This window comes from Panthera uncia, chromosome X, assembly GCF_023721935.1.
Source record: "Panthera uncia isolate 11264 chromosome X, Puncia_PCG_1.0, whole genome shotgun sequence".
Taxonomy (NCBI): Eukaryota; Metazoa; Chordata; class Mammalia; order Carnivora; family Felidae; genus Panthera; species Panthera uncia.
Window position 1 is genome coordinate 48,711,804 of NC_064817.1, and position 21,647 is coordinate 48,733,450.

Sequence of the window (21,647 nt, forward strand, 5' to 3'; positions counted from 1 at the left end):
TTTTACACGTGAGAGAAGTGAGACACTAAGAAATTAAATAAGTTGCCTAAGGTTACAAAGGTAATAAATGTTGAAGTTGGGATTTCACCCTGAGCAGACTGGTTCTCAAGTTGGTGATCTTAATCACTATGCTATGCCATATACCAAGTATGTTATACTTGTTATAAACAAGGAGGTCTAAGCATAAATCTGGCTAATGATTAAGATTCAATGATGCTACTTCAGGATGGGGAAGACATAAAGTAATGTTAGGGGTATTTATCTAATTAGAAAACTTTGTTTAAAGGTGCAAAAAGAAACATACATATACACACATGAAAACATAACCTGTCTTAGATCAGAAAGATGGTCAAATAATTGATACCGAAGGTATAGTCAATGGGGCATCTACACCACCTAAGAGCTTTTTAGAAATTTAGAATCTCAGAACTGAGATTCTGCATTTTTAACAAGCACCCAGGTGACACAGATACTGATGGTTCTTGGACCACACTTTATGAGTAGCAAGGTTTTAAATTGTTTCAGGATGCTCACCAACTAGGCTCAGAAAATGAACAGAGAGCACACTACCTAAAAATATTGAGGAAAAATCCCATGTAGCTTTAAATGACTAAGATGACCATAGTCAATAACATCAGGGACAAAGAGTCATGTGATCCAATCTATGAAAAAAAAAACATAAAACAGTTTATTTGAAGAAAAGTTTTTATAGCAATTTAACTGTTACTTGAAATTTCAAGAAACTACCATATTAGAAAGCAAGTAAACACAACTCTTTAGACCCTCTGATACTTCTTCTTGTGAACATACCCATGTTTCTTTCTGGGCTACACCAGAAACCTCTATATATATCAGGTGGGTTGTGGTAAGATATAGAATCCCATCAACAGGTTTCTTACACACATAACAATCCAGTAATTTCACATTTTCTACCTGTTATTTGGGGGGGAAATACTGATTGAATTATCAACTCACTGCCACCTATGATTAAAGTTGGATAATTAAAAGCAGGATAAATGCTCTTAATTTGCTACAAAACTTCTTTCAGGCTTTCTAATTCCCGCCAAGGTAGCAAACTACTATGGTCTGTGTTTCCTAAATCAGCTGTGGAGAAACAAAACTAACACGAAAACATGGATTCTAGGAAGGGTTAAAATTTTAGATGATGTTACCTGATGGGGAAGGTGTGGAAGGAAGATAAATAAAACATAATAGCCTGCTACGGTACTTATCTTACTGAGAGAGGTTTCAGTTGTTGTATGCGTAAAAATCAACAGGGGTGAATAACATGATGTTGGATCTTAAGTTAAAGGGTAAGAAAATATGTAACTTTCTATAAAGCAAGAGAAAACAATCTATCCACTGGAAAACAAAAAAGGAAAAAAAATACAAAAAAGAGAGTACCATAAATGAAAAGTAAAAAATGAAATGCCACCTACACTAGTGGTGAGCATAGCATAACATACAGAGTTGTTGAATCACTAAGTCATATACCTTGAACTAATGTAACATTGTGTGTCAACAATAATAAAATTTAAAAAATAATAAAAGTATAATTAATTACAACAAATGTACATGAATTAAACTTACCATTTTTTTTAAACTTCCCAATTAAAAGACAAACTTACATACTGGATTAAAACAAAAGATTCAAACAATATTCAGTCTAAAAAAGACACACTTAAAGAGACATAAACAAACAAACAAAAAGAATGGAAAAGATATATTAAAAAAATAGGAACCAAAACAAAGCTGGAGTAGCATTTTCAACATCTGACAAAATAGAATTAAGTGACAAAGAACAAAAGATGATATACACATCATAAACATATGCATTGTATAATACAGTTTTGAAATCTTGCTTGATGTACTTTGCTTGAAGCAGAACATAAGAGAAAAAAAGAACACTTGGATATTTTAACACTCTACTTAGAAAATAGTAGATCAAAAATACAAAAAAAAATTAAGAGACATAGAGCACTTGCAGAATACAACTAAAAAGCTCAAGCTATTAGATATACACAGTAGAATTCTATATCCAAAAGAGAACAAAGAATCACTCAAGATAACAAAAAAATTCCAAGAAGGCAACATGATTATGGCTTTAAAGAAAGCCTCAATAAAATCAAAAGTCTCAGTTACACACACTCTATGTTCTCCAAACATAATACAATGACATCACAAATTAACAAAAAAATAAAGGCCAAAAATTACCATGTGATAGCATATTATTGAATTAACCATGGCTTAAAAGAAAATTGTAAACAGAGGCCCCTGGGTGGCTCAATAAGTTAAGTGTTCGACTTTGGGTCAGGTCATGAACTTACGGTTCGTGGGTTCAAGCCCCGCATTGGGTTCTGTGCTGACACCTCAGAGGCTGGAGGCTGGTTCGGATTCTGTGTCTCCCTCTTTCTTCCCCTCCCCCACTCATGCTCTGTCTCTCTCTCTCTCTCTCTCTCTCAAAAATAAATAAACATTAAAAGAACAAAAGAAGGCCAACACCAAGACATATTTAAATTTGTAAAATACACAGATAAGGAAATCATCCTGAGAGCAGCAAGGGAAAAAAAGGCCTTAACCAACAAGGGCGGACAAATAAGTTTCACAGATCTCCCAACAGGAACTTGGCAGGCCAGGAGTGAGTGGCATAATACATTCAACATGCCAAATGGCAAAAATATGGACCCAAGAATACTTTATCCAGCAAGGTTGTCATTCATGATAGAAGGAGAGATCAAGAGTTTCCCAGACAAACAAAATTTAAAGGAGTTTGTGACCACTAAATCAGTCCTGGAAGAAATATTAAAGGAGACCCTTTGAGTGGGAAAGTAAGGCCAAAAGCAACAAAGACTTCAAAGGAACAAAGAAAATCTCCAGAAACACCAACTTTACAGGTAATACAATGACACTAAATTCATATCTATGAATAATCACGCTGAATGTAAATGGACTAAATGCTCCACTCAAAAGACATAGGGTGTCAGAATGGGTTTTTAAAAAAAAAAAAAAAGACCAATTTAAAGAGAGAGACTCATTTTTGAACTAAGAAGACACCTGCCAATTGAAAGTGAGAGGATGGAGAAGCATTTATCATACTAAAGGACATCAAAAGAAAGCCAGAGTAGCCATACCTATATCAGACAAACTAGATTTTAAAACAAAGACAAGAGATGAAGAAGGGCACTATATCATAATAAAGGGGTATATTAAACAAGAAAAATCTAACAATTGCAAATATTTATGCCCCCAGTATTGAAGAACCCAAATGTATAAATCAATTGCAAGCATAAAGGAACTCATAGATAATAATACAAAAACAGCAGGGAACTTTAACACCCCACTTACAACATTGGACATATCAACAAGGAAATAATAGCTTTGACTGACACACTGGACCAGATGGATTTCACAGATACACACAAAACATTTCATCCTAAAGTGGCATGATACACATTCTTTTTAAGTGTACATGGAACATTCTCCAGAATAGATCACATACTGGGGTTACAAATCCACCCTCAACAACTACAAAAAGACTGGGATCATACCATGCATATTTCCAATCACAATGCTATGAAACTTGAAGTCAACCACAAGAAAAACTCAGAAAGACCACAAGTACATGGAGGTTAAAGAGCATTCTACTAATGGGTTAACCAGGAAGAATTAATGGGTTAACCAGGAATTTAAAGACAAAATTTTAAAATACATGGAAGGAAATGAAAATGAAAATGTGACAGTCCAAACCTTTGGGATATAGAAAAGACAGTCACAAGAGGGAAGTATATAGCAATATAGACCTACCTCAAGAAGCAAAAAAAGTCTTAAATACACAACCTAACCTTACATTTAATGGAGCTAGAAAAAAATAGTAAATAAAGTGTAAAGCCAGCAGAAGAAGGGAAATAATAAAGATTAGAGCAGAATTAAAATATACAGAAGCAACAACAACAACAAATGAACAGGTTAATGAAACTAAGAGATAGTTCTTTGAAAGAGTTAATAAAATTGATAAACCCCTAACTAGACTTATCAAAATGAAGAGAAAGGACCCAAATAAATATAATCACAAATGAAAGAGGAGCGATCACAACCAACACCACAGAAACATAAACAATTATAAGAGAATATTATGAAAAAGTATATGCCAACAAATTGGGCAATCTGGAAACAATGGATAAAATCCTAGAAACATATAAACTACCAAAATTGAAACAAGAAGAAACAGAAAAGTTGAACAAATAACCAACCATGAAATTGAATTGGTATTCAAAATCTCCCAACTAACAAAAGTGCAAGGTTAGATGGTTTCCCAAGGGACTTCTACCAGACATTTCAAGAAGAGTTAATACTTATTCTTCTCAAACTCTTTCAAAAATATATAAATGGAAGGAAAATTTAGAAGCTCATTTTATGAGACCATAATTGCCTTGATTGTAAAACCAGACAAAGATCTCACTAAAAAGGAAAATTACAGTCCATCCTGAAAATTACAGTTCATCCCTGATGAACATGGATACAAAAATTCTGAACAAGATACTACCAAATCAAATAGAACAGTACATTAAAAGAATCATTCACCAAGATCGAGTGGGATTTATTCCTGAAAGGCAGGGGTGATTCAATATTTCCAAATCAATTAACAGGATACACCACATTAATAAAAGAAAAGAATCATAAGATCTCTCAACAGATGCAGAAAAAGCATTTGACAAAATACAGCATCCATTCTTGTTAAAAACCTTCAACAAAGTAGGGATAGAAGGAACATACCTCAACATCATAAAGGCCATATACAAAAGACCACAGTTATCATCCTCAGTGGGGAAAAACCGAGAGCTTTTTCTCTACAGTCAGGAACAAGACAGCATGTCGACTCTCATCATTGCTATTGAACACAGTACTGGATTCATAGCATCAGCAATTAGACAACAAAAAGAAATATGGTAAAACCTTGGTTTGCAAACATAATTAATTCATTCCTGAAACATGCTTGTAATCCAAAGCACTTGTATATCAAAGTGAATTTCTCCATAAGAAATAATGGAAACTCAAACGATTTGTTCCACAATCCAAAAATATTCATATAAAAATGATTACAATACTGGGTGCCTGGGTGGCTCAGTTGGTTAAGCGGACGACTCTTGATTTCAGCTCAGGTCATGATCTTGCAGTTTGTGGGTTTGAGCCCCACATCAGGCTCTGCACTGACAGTGTGGAGCTGCTTCGGATCCTGTCTGTCTCCTCTGATCCTCCCCTGCTCATTCTCTCTCTCTCAAAAATAAAAAAAATAAACATTTAAAAATTATTACAAAAATGTAATATAATACAGAATAATAAAGAAAATACAAAATATAAAGAAAAATAAACAAATTAACCTGCACTTACCTTTGGAAATCTTTGTGGCTGGTGTGGGAGAGACAAGAAAGAGAAAGGCAGGTTATTGTGTAGGACTATTTTCACTATCACTAATAGAACCACTGCTATCTATTGGCTCAACGGAATCTTTTTCTGCATGGGGCCCACTGAATACACTCACACGGATGTTGACTACAGTACAGTATTAATAAACTTGTCATATACTGTATTTAGTGTATGTGGCAATAAGACAGCAGAAGAAAGGGTCTATAACTATACTTAGCCTGACCTAGAATGAAGCAATGCATTCCTAAGCTTACTCTTATATGGAAAAGCAAAGGACTGTTCACAGGTGCTTTGAAGTGACAAAAAAAAAACAACAAATACAGTAGTGCCAGTTGCGGGCACCTTCCAATATTCTGAAAAATCACTGATTTTTGCCAAACACCATGGCCTGAGACTGAGAATCCAAGCATGGGAGACAATCACCCACAATCCTGCAGCAAGAGAGAGAAAGAGAAGAACCATTGGCTCAGTTGTGATCCCATGATGTTCAGCATCACATACCACTCGTATTGCAAGACATCATTCATTTATCAAGTTAAAATTTGTTATAAATGTTTGCTGGTCTTGCAGAATACTTGCAAAACAAGTTACTTGCAATCCAAGGTTTTACTGTAAAAGCAATCAAACTGGCAAGGAAGAAGTAAAATTTTTGCTATTCGTAGACAACATGATACTCTATGTAGAACACTGAAAAGACTCCACCAAAAAGTTGCTAGAACTGATACATGAATTTAGTAAAGTTGCAGGATACAACGTTAACATACAGAAATCTGTCACATATCTATCTATACACCAATAATGAAGCAGCAGAAAGAGAAACCAAGGAATCTATCCCTTTTACAATTGCACCAAAAACCAAGATACTTAGGAATAAACCTAGTGAAAAAGGTAAAAGATCTGTATTCTGAAAATTACACAACACTTATGACAGAAATTGAAGCGGACACAAAAAAAATGGAAAATTATTCCATGTTCATGGCCTGGGAGAATATTGTTAAAATGTCTACATTACACAAAGCAATCTACACATTTAATGCAATCAGTATCAAAATATCACCAGAACTTTTCACAGAGCTAGAACAAGCAATCCTAAAATTTGTATGGAAACACAAAAGATCCTGAATAGCCAAAGAAATTCTGAAAAAGAAAAACAAAGCTGGAGGCATCACAATTCTGAACTTCATACTATATTACAAAGGTATAGTCATCAAGACAGTAAGGTACTGGCACAAAAACAGGCAAATAGATCCATGAAACAGAATAGAAAACCCAGAAATTGACCCATTACTATATGGTCAAGTATTTTCAACAAAGCAGGAGAGAATATCCAGTGAGAAAAAAAAGACAGTCTCTTGAACAAGTGGTGTTGGGAAAACTGGAAAGCAACATGCAAAAGAATGAAACTCGATCACTGTTTTACACCATACACAAAAATAAATTCAAAATGGATGAAAGACCTAAATATGAGACAGAAAATCCACCAATATCCTAGAGGAGAACCGAGGCAGCAACCTCTTTGACATCAGCCACAGCAAATTCTTACCAGACATGTCCCCAGAAACAAGGGAAACAAAAGCAAAAATGAACTATTGGGATTTCATCAAGATAAGAAGCTTCTGCACAGCAAAGGAAACAATCAACAAAAATAAAAGGCCGCCTATGGAATGGGAGAAGGTAACAAGATATGCAAATGACATATCTGATAAAGGGTTAGTATCCAGAATCTATAAAGAACTTATCAAACTCAACACCCAAAAAACAAATAACCCAGTTAAGAAATGGGCAGAAGACATGAATAGACATTTTTACAAAGACATCCCGATGGCTAACAGACGCATGAAAAGATGTTCAACACGACTCATCATCAGGGAAATACAAATCAAAACCAGGATGAGACACCACCTCACACCTGTCAGAATGGCTAAAATTAAAAACACAAGAAACAACAGGTGTTGATGAGGATGCAGAGAAACTGGAACCCCTTTGCACTGCTGGTGGGAAATGCAAACTAGTGCAGCCACTCTGAAGAACAGTATGGAGGTTCCTCGAAAAACTGAAAATAGAACTATGCTGTCATCTAGCAATTACATTATCAGTTATTTATCCAAAGGATACAAAACTACAGATTTGAAGGGGTACATGCACTCCAATGTTTATAGAACATTATCAACAATAGCCACACTATGGAGAAAGACAAAATGTCTACCAAATGATGGATGGATAAAGATGTGGTTTAGATATACAATGTAGTATTACTCATTGTATGTATATGTATATATATATATATATATATATATATACTTACTCATATATATATAATTATATATTATATATTATAATATATATTATATTATATATTATATATATTATTATTGTATTATATAATATATAATATATATTATATATTATATCTAATATAAATATTATATAATATATATAGTATTTAAATTATATAATTATAATAATATAATAATATAATATTATATATATATAATAATATGTATATAATTACTCATTACTCAGCCATCAAAAAGAATGATCTGGCATTGCAAAAGCATTGCTAAAAAGTTGTCATTTGCAATGATGTAGATGGAGCTAGAATGTATTATGCTAAGCGAAATAAGTCAACCAGAGAAATACAAATACCATATGATTTCACACATATGTGGAATTTAGGCAACAAAACAGATGAACATATGGGAAGGGAGGAGGAAGATTAAGAGAGGGTAATAAACCACAAGAGACTCTTAATGATAGAGAACAAACTAAGGGTTGACGGTGGGAGGAGGGTGAGTGATGGGCTAAATAGATGATGGCTTTTAAGGAGGGCACTTGTGAGAAGCACTGGTTGTTGTATGTAAATGATGAATCACTGAATTCTACTCCTGAAATCAATACTGCACTGTGTGTTAACAATTAATTTAAAAAATAAGAAGTTGTGGTATACAACGGAGTATTACTCAGCTAATATAAAAGAATGAAATCTTGCCATTTGCAAAGATGTGTGTGGAGCTAGAGAATATTATTCTAAGAGAGGTAAGTCAGTCAGAGAAAGACAAATACCATATGATTTCACTCATATGTGGAATTAAAAAAAAAACAGATGAACATGGGGGGAAAAGAGAGGCAAAGTAGGAAACAGACTCTTAACTATAGAGAACAAAATTAGGGTTACTGGAGGGGAGGTGGGCATGGGAATAAGTTAAATAGATGATGGGTATTAAGTAGGGCACCTGTTGTGATGAGCACTGGCTGTTGTATATAGCTGATGAATCACTGAATTCTACACTTCAAACTGATAATACACTGTATGTTAACTAACAAATTTAAATAAAAACGTGAAAAAGAAAAAAAAATGGTGTGGGGGGAAACTGGATATTCACATGCAAAGGAAAAATGGTGGGCCTATACATACACAAAAATTAATTCAAAATGGATTACAAACTTAAATGTAAGACCAAAAAGTATAAAACTCCCAGAATAAAATATAAGGAAATAGCTTTAAGACACTGGATTTGGCAATTATTTCTTAGATATGAATCCAAAAGCACAGGCAATGAAAGTAAAAACAGAAAAATACGACTACATCAAACTTAAAAACTTCTGTGCATCAGAAGAAACACCAGAGTGAAAAAGTAACCTACAGAATAGAAAATATTTGCAAATCATATATCTGAAAAATGGTTACTATGCAGAACATATTAAAGAACTCAACCACAAAAATAACTTGATTTTAAAAATCAGCAAAGGACCTGAATAGACAATTCTCCATAGAAGATACACAAGTGACCACAAAGCATATAAAATATGCTCAAAATCACTAACCATAAGAGAAATTCAAATCAAAACCATGAGATAGCACCTCACACCCATTAGGATGGGCACTATAAAGAGAACATAAAATAACAATTGTTGATAAGGATACAAAGAAGGTGGAACCTTCTAAAATATTGGAAATGTAAAATAGTGCAGCCATTATGAAAAATGGTGTAGAAGTTTCTCAAAAAATAATAATAGAATTATCATTTAATCTAGCAATCCCACTTCTGGATTTATATCCAAAATAATTCAATCAGGATCTTGAAGACACAATTGCACACCCATGTTCACTGCAGCATTATTCACAATAGACAAAACATACAAACAAGATCAATGTTCACAGATAGATGAACAAAGAAAATGTGGTATTTACATACAGTATTATGTAGCCTTAAAAAAGGACATCTTGCCACATGCCACAATATGGATGACATTATGCTAAGTGAAATAAGCCAGTCATAAAAGGACAAATACTGTTATCATTCTACTCACATGAAAGACCTATAGTAATCAAATTCTAAAGAAACAGAAAGTAGAAAGATTGATGACATTAGTTGGGAGGAGCTGGGAGAGGAAATTAGTGTTTAGTAAATATACAGTTTGTGTTGTGAGATGAAAAAGTTCTAGAGATCTGTTGCACAATGTGAATATATTTAATACTACCAAACTGTACACTTAAATATTGTTAAAATGATAAATTTTAAAGTTATGTTTTTTAACACACACACACACACACACAATCTCTTTTCCAATCCCAAGAAAATCTAGTCTTATTACTTTCCTGTATAGGCTAGGAAGGCATTTATTTCCAGCACAGAGTCACTCTTGCTAGAGGTACAGATATAGAAGTTGGCTAAAGGGTGGCTGGAGAAAAAGGAGGAAGGGAAAGACAGCAAGAAATATCCAACTACAAAAGAGATAGAGGGAGGAAAGACAAGGCTAGAGAAGGAATAAGTGAAAAGCCAGACTTTGAAGGCCCAGTGTAAGATAAAAGAAAAAGAATTATTAAAACCCAGAACACATTTTAAGGCCAAAAACCCAAGTGGAGAAGCTGCTATGGTCTGAATGTTTGTGTCCTCCCTCAAAATTCATACATTGAAATTATAATGCCCAATGTGATGGTATTTGCAGGTGAGGCCTTTGGGAGGTAATTTAGGTCATGAGAGCAGACTCCTCATAAATAGGATTAGTGGAATTACTGCCTTTGTAAGAGAGGCTCCAGAGAGATTCCTTGCCCTCTTCTCCCATGTGAAGGGGGAAGTAGGCAGTCTGCAACCCAGAAGAGGAACTTTACCAGAACCCAGCTATACTAGCAACCTAATCTTAGACTTCCAGCCTCTAACACTAAAAGAAATAAACTCATATTTATAAGCCACCCAGTCTCTGGGACTATATTATAGCAGTCCAAAAGGACTAAGAAGAAAAACAAAGAATCCACAGTAATATTCAGACACAGAACAAGAAGGGTAGAACAGAGGGGTAGAAAATGTTTATGGAAAAACTGCAAAGTAATGGTGTAAGAGAAACATGAGTGCATACTATTTCCTTTCCTGAGGGGAAGTCTGAGGTAGGTACTTGGTAATCTGTATACAGGAGGCTATGTAAACTTGATGATAATAGTTTGTTAAAATCATGTGATGACTTTAGCCAATTGAACTTGTTAAATGCAAAGTAGGCTTTCTATTGCCACAGGAACATACTTATGTTTAGGTTAATGGAAGAAATCAGTGCCAATTATAATAGGAGTTCATTCTTTCACACTGAGTGGTCAAGAGGTGAGGAGTAGAAATTGAAACTATAAAGCATCTTTAGCTTAAATGGCAGAAGATCTCAACAAGAGAAAAAAGCCACTCAAGAAGTTCCTGCTAAGGCCCAAGTCACTACTTAACAGAAGGTTACAATGCCATGTATGAAGGATACTATATGCCTCTTAGAGGATAGTTCCTGAGGAATCCTTGGAGGAGAGGGAAACTGTTGATATGGAAACCATTGATATGGACTTCCTATATGCTCCATGCTGCAGGGAATCTGTGTCTATTAGCATGTAGAAACTTCTAGAAGACCTGCAATTATTCAGACCTTCCCCCTTTCTCTACTCATGGGCACCAGTGTCCCCTCTGGTTCTGAGACAGCGTGGTAAGATGGCTCCTCTGCCTAACATGGTTTTATACCACAGAAACCTAGGTCCCATATCATGTGTATGTGTGTGTGCATGTATGTGCATGTGTAGAGTGGGGGAAAGAGGGAAGAAGAGAGTTGGGGGAAAGAGAAAAAAAGGGGGGAAGGGAGAGGAAAAAAGAGAAAGGGGAGAAAAAAAAGGAAGAAGGAGAGAGAGAAAGAAAAAAGGAAAAGGGGAGAGGGAGAGCAAAGAGAAGGTGAGAGATGAGGAGGAGATAGAGAAAGGGTTAGAAAAGACAGTAACCATCACTAGGTACTAAATAGACTCTATTTCCCAGGCAGGCCACCCAATTGTTTTGTTGGTTTTGTACTCCTGGGCTATAGACAGAGCACCCTGACATTTATAAGATCTTTGCTTTTGGAGAAGCTGTGGACCATAAACCATATTGTTTTGTTGTTGTTGTTGCTGCTGCTGTTGTTGTTGTTGTTGTTGTTGTTGTTTCACTTCTCTTCTAGAAAGGGAGGAAATCAGGTACACTTCAGAGGTCTCTGAATCCATTTACTTTCTTAGTTTCCACAACTATTGGTAATAATTGGATATGCTGCAAAAATAAATAAATAAAAGATGAGACATCTGGTTCCAGGAGGACCAACAATGTGATGATATGCATCAGTTTTACACATGTCCCACATAAGCTCTGCCCTGTGTGGCATCACCTCTGACAGCAGACAGCATTCATCATTGAAACAACTGTTGCACCCTGCATATATTAAAAAAGCTTTCTCCTACTTTCATAACAAGCACCTCTGATTTAAATCTCTTCTTTAAGTAAATAAGTAAGAAAATATATAACGGGTCAAGAGGGAGAAAAGGAAAAAGTGAAGGGTAAATTAAGTCTTTTGTGTCAACACTCACAAGGTCTTTGAAGCAAATGATTAAAATGCAATGTAGGGGGCACCTGGGTGGCTCAGTCAATCAAGTGTCTGACTTTAGCTCAGGTCATAATCTTGTGGTTTGTGAATTTGAGCCCCACATCAGGCTCTGTGCTAACAGCTTGGAGCCTGGAGCTTGCTTCAAATTCTGTGTGTCTCCCTCTCTGCCCCACTCCCCACTCACACTGTCTCTCTCTCTCTCAAAAATAAACATTAAAAAAATAATAAAATAAATTGCAACCCAGACTAGCCTTGAATTATGCCTCCTCACACCCTATTTTTCAGCACCTCTCCAATTAAAGCAAATTCAAGACTCAGAAAGGAATGCTGCATTTCACAGTCTACATTATTAAGTGCTGGAAGCACTTAAGAGTTAGAATGAACCTTTCAGATTGACACCAGCACTTCTCAAAGTATGTTCTATAAACTCTAGTCCACAGGATGTTAATAGGCATACACGCATGCACACACATACACAGTTCCATGGTCAGTTTAGGGAAATACTGGGTTTAACAAATATAAACAAGTTTCTTTATTGGAAGGTTTCTTAGAGACTTTAACAGGTGAAAATTAACTATGAATCGCCACATATTCTACCTTAGATCTCTTTTTTATTTTTTTAAACAACTTATCTTGTGGACCAGTGGTCAGCAGGAACAAAGTTTAGGACATGCTGGTATAATCCAATCTGCTCATTTTACAGTGCAGGGGTTAAGAGCACAGACTTTTAGGTCACAGACTATCTGCTTCATTTTCTGGCTTTCAGAAAGTTACTTAAGCTTCCTGGGTCTTGATTTCTTTTTCTTTAAAATGAGGATAGTAGTATTGTTGTGGGTGTTAAATGAACACACAAATATGTAATATTTATGTAAAACACTTAGAATAGTGTTGGGCACATAGTAATTGCTCAATAAAAGTTTTAATGTTATTATTTTACCCACTAGGATAATGAAGCCTAAGGTCACACAGCATGTGACCATATCACACAGCATGTGAGCATATAAGAACTGGGACCAGAACCCAGGTCTCTTGACTCCCTATCCATCCTGGGTTCCTCAAATAATAAAAAGGACTTTGAAGTTTATTGAAAAAAATCTTTCTAAAGCATATAAGTATTGTACCACAAAACCATAAAATGATATCTAAAAATATAAAAACCCTCCAAAAAAATCCCAGTGGTTTCTAGAGGTAATAGCTTAGTTGGGGTTTCCCAAGTATAAAGTGAGGTCAAAGGAGAAGGCTTTGGTGCTGAGGAAAACTATTCCAATGCCTATAAAATAGTGCCCAAAATGCCAGACCACTGCCATTCCTGGGTAGCCTCTCTCTTTGCACGGTAGTACCAGGATCCTTTCTGGATGCTCAGGAACATATCCCTCTTTGAGCCAGGCTGATCTCTGACACCTCCCAGGACTAACATATACTAAAGCCTCTACTATTGTTTGGCTCTGATGAAAGAGAAGGGAATACACAGTTATACAGTTACGAAGCACTTAATATTTGCCAGGCTCCTATCATACTTTATCTTAATCTTCATCATAGTCCCAAGAAGTAGATATTTCCCCCATTTTACAAATGAGGAAACTGAGACTCAGAACATTTGAGTGATCTTCCCAAGAACTCAGAGCTAAGAAATAATACATCTAGAATTCAAACCCAGCTCTGTGTTCACATTTTTCCACTACATTACACTATTTCCTAAATTGAAGGGATCAAAATGAAGACAACTAGATTTGGACTTTTGAGAAATGAAAGGGGACTACAATCCTTGCCTCTAGAAATCACATTTACTTGATAATGAAAAAGACTTTGCCCAGTTTTATCTTGATTTATTTTGACCTGCCTCTTTCCTAAATGAATTTGAAGTAGTATATAGTAAAAAACAGATCTACAATTAGGTTATTAGAACAGAAAATCAAAGTAATGAAGAGGAGGAGGAAGCAATTACACCAAGTGCAAGTGCTAATGTAGTTACTATGACAGAACACTAAATCTGGTTATCAGTCTCTTGGCAGTCAAGCCAAAAATTATCTGCTTTTAGGAAAGTTCCATATGAATTATAATCTTGAGAGCAGGTAAGGTAGCTTGAAAAGCACTTTGTAAACAATAAAGTACTATAAAGATTTATTATTATTATTATTATTATCCAGAATAGCATTATCTGGCACTTCCAATTATTTTGGCTATTGTTTCAAAGATAATTTCACACAATTTTTCATAGTCTGAACCTGCCATGTATACTAAACAACAAAAAGACAATTCTGGCTCTGCCACTAGTTCGATGATTGACCTTGAATGAGAAACTTCACAATCTGAGCCTCAGCTTCCACATTTGAGACATGAGAGGTTTGGAGTACCACCAGATGATCTTATTTATTTCCCTCTTCATTTATTTATTTGTTAGTAGTTTTATTGAACTTACCATAAAATTCACTTGTTTTAAGTGTAAAATTTACTGATTTTTTAGTAAATTTTAAGAGTTGTATAACCATCACCACAATATGTAAGTTTAGAACATTTACATCATGCCAGAAAGAAACTGTATCCCCATTCCTCATTAAGATCATTTAACAGTTCCTTCTAACTTTTATATTCTGTGTTTCTAGACTTACAAAGCTTTAGCAGCTCTTTGCTACCTATACACTTGACCCTTGAACAACATTGGGGGTTAGGGGCACCAAACCCCACACAGCTGAAAATCCACATACAATTTTTGACTCCCCCAAAGCTTTACTACTGGAAGCCTTACCAATAATATAAACAGTTAACACATATTTTGTATGCTACGTGCATTATACACTACATTGTTACAATAAAGTAAGCTAGAGAAAATAAAATGCTATTAAGAAAATCATAAGGAAGAGAAAATACATTTATAATACTGTATTGTATTTATCGGGAAGAAAATCAGCATGTAAGTGGACCCACACAATTCAAACCTATGTTGTTCAAGGGTCACTTGTAGAAGCTGGTTCAAGCTCCTCAGTATAACATTCAAGCCTCTACAGTCTACAACACCTATCTCTCTGTTCCTCTCACTCCCTTCCTTTGCCCTAATAAGTTACCTTCCTCTGAGTTTATGGCCCTGCAGTTCCCTCGGTAGGGAGTCCCTCTCACCTCCCCAGTCTCTCAAGAGTAAAATCCTATTTATTATTCAGACTCAGTCTAAATGCCGCTCTTGCATAAAACTTTTTTCATTGCATACTCCACACTCATCTGAAAGTAGACCTTATTTGCCTCTAAATTCCAATACCATTTCATTTGTCCGTCTCATGAAAGCTCTCACTTTCATTTGTGGATCTTATACTTAATATCTCATCATCTTATTTGATTAAGAGATCTTAGAAGGCAGTTAATTGTTGTATCTAAGATAGCTATGTATCCCTAACAACTCCCAATGTTACATTTTGTAAATAACAGCAATTAATGATGGTGATAATAATTGATAGCTAAATTAAGTAGCTAATTACAATGTGCCAGGCACTGTTCTAAGCATTTTTATAAATATTAACTCATTTAATTCCTATAAAAACCCTGTGAGATAGGTACTATTATTATTACCACCATTTTACAGATATAGAAATTGAGGCACAGAGAAGGTACTCACTTGCCAGGATTGCAAAATTAAGTAGCAGAGTTGACATTTGCATTCAGACACTCTGGCTTTAAAACATACCCTCTTAACCACTACAGTACATTTCCAAGCTCAATAAATAAATGAAACTCAATAAATGTTAACTGAAAAAATCCTAATTTATAAGGTTCCATCCTGGGAAGGAAAAGTAATTAAGAATTCTAAGTGCTAACTGACATAGAAGTAAAAAAGACAAATTCTGATTCAGATGGGAGAGTCACTGAACTTTTGGGTAGGCCCCAAGGTGCTACAAAAGCCACTGTTAAATCCTAAACTTAAAAAAAACTTAAAAATAGTTTCTCTCTCATGCATAGGTGGTGAGAGTGCAAAATTGGTAGTATCTACTCCAGGTGAATATCTGCATATCCTATGATCCAGAAATTTTATTCCTGTGTATATTCCAATAAAATTGCATGTAAGTATCCACCAAAAGAGTGTTATTACTTGTAACAGCCAAAACCAGAAATTCCCCAACAGAAAAATGGATAAATCACATGTGGCATGTGAACAAAATGAAATACTATATAGCAATGAGAATGATCTATAACTGTAAGGAATAATATGCATCAATCTTTCAAACATAATGTTGAGCAAAAGAGTATGTACTATATGAATCCATTTATATTAAGTATTTAAAAGGGCAAAACTAATCTATTCTGTTAGAAGCCAGGATAGTGGTTACCCTTGGAAGGAGTATGGAGTAGAAGAGGAATGAGGGAATTTCTAGTAATGTTCCGTTTCTTGATCTGGGGGCTGGTTACATGGGTGTGTGCCATTTGTGAACATGTATGGAGTATAAATTTATAAACTTTTCTGTATATGTTACATTTCAGTAGCTTTTGAAAAAGTCTTTCGAAGAGAAGAAAAAGACAAGAGCCAAAACTAAAAGTCACTTTTGCACTTGACATATAGAACTAATGACTGACATGCTCATGGTTATCTCTTTGTCCTAAAATGGACAAATGTCTCTCCCTTTTGTGGATATAATGAGTTAATTAGAGAGGCCTTCTTAATCCCTAGCCATTAGTGCAACCCTAATCTTTCCCAGACTCATAATAATAAAGAAAAAACACAGATTTGTGGCAGCATACCACTTGTGGGAACTCAGCTCTGCTGGATACCAAATGGAATGTCAGTTTTATTTAAAGAACTAAGTCTTCATTTGGAGTTTTTATTTGTATTCCAAGAGTCACAATACTATCTGCAGGACAAATGGAGTCTGGCAATGATGCCAACTAAAGTTTTCTCGAGCATTAACCCCATCTCCACAACAGTCTGAAACTGAGCACACCTATCTTTACCAGGCAACTCACTTCACCTCTATGGTTCTCAGTTTCCACATCTGTAACACAGGAATAATAATAGTACCTCCCATATAGGTTGATGTAAGGACTGAAGACCTATTTCATGTAAAGCATTTAACAAAGTACCTGCTACATAGTTAAATATTCAATGTATTACCTGCTATTATTATTTTGATACAGGTGGGATAATGGCATCTTCTCCCTTACCATACAGCTAGCCCAGTATATACTTTTAATCTCCCAACATGAAGATTTTAATATTTTAACACTCAAGCACAAGGGCAGTTCATTTAATATTTTAATATTTTAACACTCAAGCACAAAGGCAATTCTGCCTCCCTGCTCTCTCTCAGGTCGAATCAGAAAAAGGGAGTAATTTTCAACTAGGCAAGTAGGGTGGCCCAGGGTTAAGTGGGCTGGGAAAAGAGGGAGTTTGGATAGCAGAAACCCCTTTGCTTTGATGATGCTACCTTCCTATATCATGCCAGAGAATCTGGTGCAGATGACATGACCTGTAGAAGAAGGAACCCAGAAAAAGGTAGGGCTGGATACTATAAGGGATGTGATTATGTTCAACAGAGAAAGGACCTAAAGAAGGAAAGGAGAGGTTTGAAAGTTATATTTCCCATTTTGCCCATCAGACAACATAATAATCTTTTTTTTTTAATTTTTTTTAATGTTTATTTATTTTTGAGACAGAGGAAGACAGAGCGTGAACAGGGGAGGGTCAGAGAGAGGGAGACACAGAATCTGAAGCAGGCTCCAGGCTCCGAGCTATCAGCATAGAGCCCGATGCGGGGCTTGAACTCACGGAGTGTGAGATCATGACCTGAGCCGAAGTCGGATGCTTAACCAACTGAGCCACCCAGGCGCCCCCATAATAATTTTAAATTAACATTTTTCTAGTTACAAAAAGCTTTCACACACATCTTTTTATTTAATCCTCACAACCACCCTGTGAAGTGTGCAGAGAAAAATTTCATTATCCCCATGGGTACAGGAGGAAAGAAAGGCTCAGAGAACTTAAATGATTTGCCCAAAGTCATCAGCTGGTCGCTGGGGGGACAAGCATTCTAATTCAAGTGCTCTGGGTTAAAAAACCATGCCTTTTCAATTAAAACATAGGGGACTTTTTAGTTTTTTTAAGCTTTTATTTATTTTTGAAAGAGAGAGAGAGACAGAGCATGAACGGGGGAGGGTCAGACAGAGAGGGAGACAGAATCCGAAGCAGGCTCCAGGCTCTGAGCTGTCAGCACAAAGCCCGAACATAGTAGACTTTTATGTGAACTTCAGTTAGCCTGGACCAAGTCTGTTATGATTGATAGAAAAAAATAAACAGAGAATAATTGTGAACTCTTTCTTCCCTGACCCTCAGTCTCAAATAGCAGAAAAGAAAACTGACAGGAAGGAGATGGAGTTGGAATAGAAAGAGGCTAGCACTGGGGAGGGAAGAAGTGGGATCTAGAAAAAAAGTAGAAGCGGCTCTAACTGGAGATTGGCTGTAGGCCAAGCAGGTGCCAACAGGTCTGTTGATGCCACCTCTTGGGTTTTTCCTCCTGGTTGAGCAGGGCCAGGTCTACTCTGCTACACCTTCTTCCTTTACCTATAGCCCAGCTTGGGCTGGAGAGATACTGTATCTCCCAAAACCCACAAACGCATACCGGGGAGCTGGATCAGGGGCAGCGGTGGTGATCAACGCAACTGTTGGGACAGGTCAGGGACAGAAGTCAAGAGGAAGGTAGGAAAACGCCAGATAAAGGAAGTAACTATCCGGAAGGCGATGGCATGTGGGGTATTTAAGAAAGGCAGTTACAAGCATGGCGAGTGTGTTAAGAGGCGGGCATAAGGGGGTGTATGAAGTGACTGCTGGGGTGCCGAGAGGAAATGAGGCAGGCAGGCACGCACCCCGCGTCGCGTGAGGAGACGGTTGATGCAGACCACCTCTCCTCCGCGCCGCCGCCCAAAGGCCGGCCCTGAGAAGAATTCAATTTGGTTGAAAGGGGGGTGTGAACCGAGTAGGAGAACGCGGGTCCCAGCGCGGGAAGAGGGCGTCAAAGAACACCCAGAAAAGGTTTGAGAAGGCTCTAGGCTGGAAAGTTAAACAGAGCTCGCGGCCCCCAACCTCTCCTAAATCTCCTTACCTTGGGCACCGTGATATGTTCCACATTCCCACCACCTGAAACACTCAAGGCTCCCGTTGCCGCCACCATTCCTTGCCCAACCCGGGGTCCTGCTGGCGGTATCCCAGTCACGTGATTATCCTATCGCGACACTTCGTCTGTGGCCTCCCTCGCCATTTTGCTTCCTGGCAAATGCCCTTTGTTTAGGGAGCTGACCTTTTTCTTTGGGCTTCAAGTTTGGTCCAGCAGTTAAGTACCAGATTCGAGTACTGCCACCATTCTCACACCCCTTAATGCTATCAGGATCACAGGCACCGATATAATTCTACTATTCTCTAATGTTAACAGTGATGACACCCTGCAGAGATAGCAGGGACATTCCCATGCTGGCAACTGGGTTTCTAAAAAGCTGCCTAGCTATGAGACCTTGGACAAGTCACCACAGAACACTTTCTAAAATGATGTGTAAGTATATCCTCCTCCCACTCCCCTCTTTTACTAGTCTACTATCATTAAGTTAGTTAAGTCCTGGACTATTGCAGTAGCCTCATAACTTTCATCAGCACAGATGTGGGAAAAGGAAAAAAGGCCCACCAGACAGGTGCAGTCATTCAGTGGTATTCTCTGAATCAGACTTGTGATGGAAAAAAGAACAATCTGGGAGTTGGAAAACCTGATATATTATAAATGTTTATTAGTTGTCTCCCCATTTAGGATGTCAGCTTTATGTGGCAGGAATTTTGCTCACTGCTAGATCTCCAAAGTCAAGAAAAGACCTGGCATAGAGTAGGTATTTAATATTTGTTACATAAATAAATTTTCAAAGCCATCCCATATTTTATCTACCATTAACTTCAGCCATTCACCCTAACATTTCCTCTTTATGGCTAATTGATGTCATATCAGAGGAAATTAAGGCACAGACAGTAACTTCCCAAAGGTTGTAGAAAAGTCAAATTGGACCCCCACTAGAGTAGAGACAGCCTGGGGTAAGAGGGAAAACATGAGAAAAGAAAGTATTAGACTCAAAATATTTTCAGTGAAAGGATACTATTATCATCTATTTTCTGTTTGTCTCCCCCATTATGATGTTTTCCATGAGGTTTTTCTATGTTCACTACTGTATCCCAGTGCTTAGAAAAGTACTTGCACGTAGTGAATGCTTGATAAATACTTGCTGAATGGCAAGATAGGAATGAATAATTCTAGACTCACAGCTGGTGTGGACTGGAAGATAAACTTTCTGGAGGGAAAGAATCTGGAGGCAGGGAAACCATGAGGAGGCTATTGTGGTTTCCCAAATAGAACTGGTGAGTCTGTGGGATTTTTGACCTTGTACCTAAAGCTCAGGCCTCAGGGAGATCAACCAACATCTGAAATGCTAGTTGCTGCAGCAAATCTTACTTGTCCTGCTTTATAACCAAACGTCCAACTATATTTTTGTCATAGACTCTAAGTCCAAAGTTCTCTTTTGTCTAACAAAAGAGCGGATGCAGGATTAAAAAGAGATGGCTAATGTCTGGGGAAAAGACAAGAGCCCCGAATAAGGGTCCTTGCCCCATATTTATTCAGATCAGAAGGCTTGCAAATGTGATGGGCATGTACAAAGAGACAAAGAAACTAGGAACATTAACTTGTGGATGTGAGGGGAAAAGAGGGATTTTGAAGATATACAGTGTTTGGGGTTTGGGTCAATATAAAACAAATTCCAGGCACCGGACAGATGGGTATATGGATGTTAACAGCAGACAGGAGGTGAAATGCCTGTTTATCTTTGCCATCCTAGGGGATGAGACAGACAGGGGGAACAACCTCAGGGTTAACAAGACACCTTTTCTTTTTTTTAACCATCTCCGCTCTGGGCTGCTTTGCCTACAGCGCAGGGGTCCAAAGTCCAGTTCACCAATTTTTACATGCCCTGGCCCTATTCTCCTATGAAAGCAGCTTTCTGCGGTAGTACTAAACTTGGGGTGTTTTCACCCTAAATATCTAATCTTGTTATTCCTATGTATTGAGCACCTTTGCACCGATTCTATTTCAGGCCTTTGACTCTCTCTCTCTGTTTTTGGGGGTTCAGCACCCCTCCATATTTTGGGGTGCCTTTGCACCTCCATATTCTTGGCACCTTTGTGCCTCCCTATTCTTGGAGTTCCAATCTGGTTACCCAAACTCGGGTGTGAGCATTTCAGGACCTTGTGTTTCTTTGTGCCTTGTTAACCCATTGGTGTAGGCCCCAGGGGATTCCTAAGCTTATCCCCCACATATTTTTATTGTCCGCTTATGTTCTACTTTGAGTGA

The 21,647-nt window shown here is 37.0% G+C and overlaps 1 long non-coding RNA gene across 1 annotated transcript; it reads right to left on the bottom strand.

The window, feature by feature from the left end:
• Nucleotides 1-9,965: 9,965 nt before the first annotated feature.
• On the bottom strand, nucleotides 9,966-19,510 carry LOC125932187 (uncharacterized). Its single transcript, XR_007460546.1, has 2 exons — nucleotides 19,371-19,510; nucleotides 9,966-11,963 (listed from the first exon to the last, which is right to left on the bottom strand). It is a non-coding gene; the product is annotated as an uncharacterized LOC125932187 (long non-coding RNA).
• Nucleotides 19,511-21,647: the final 2,137 nt, after the last annotated feature.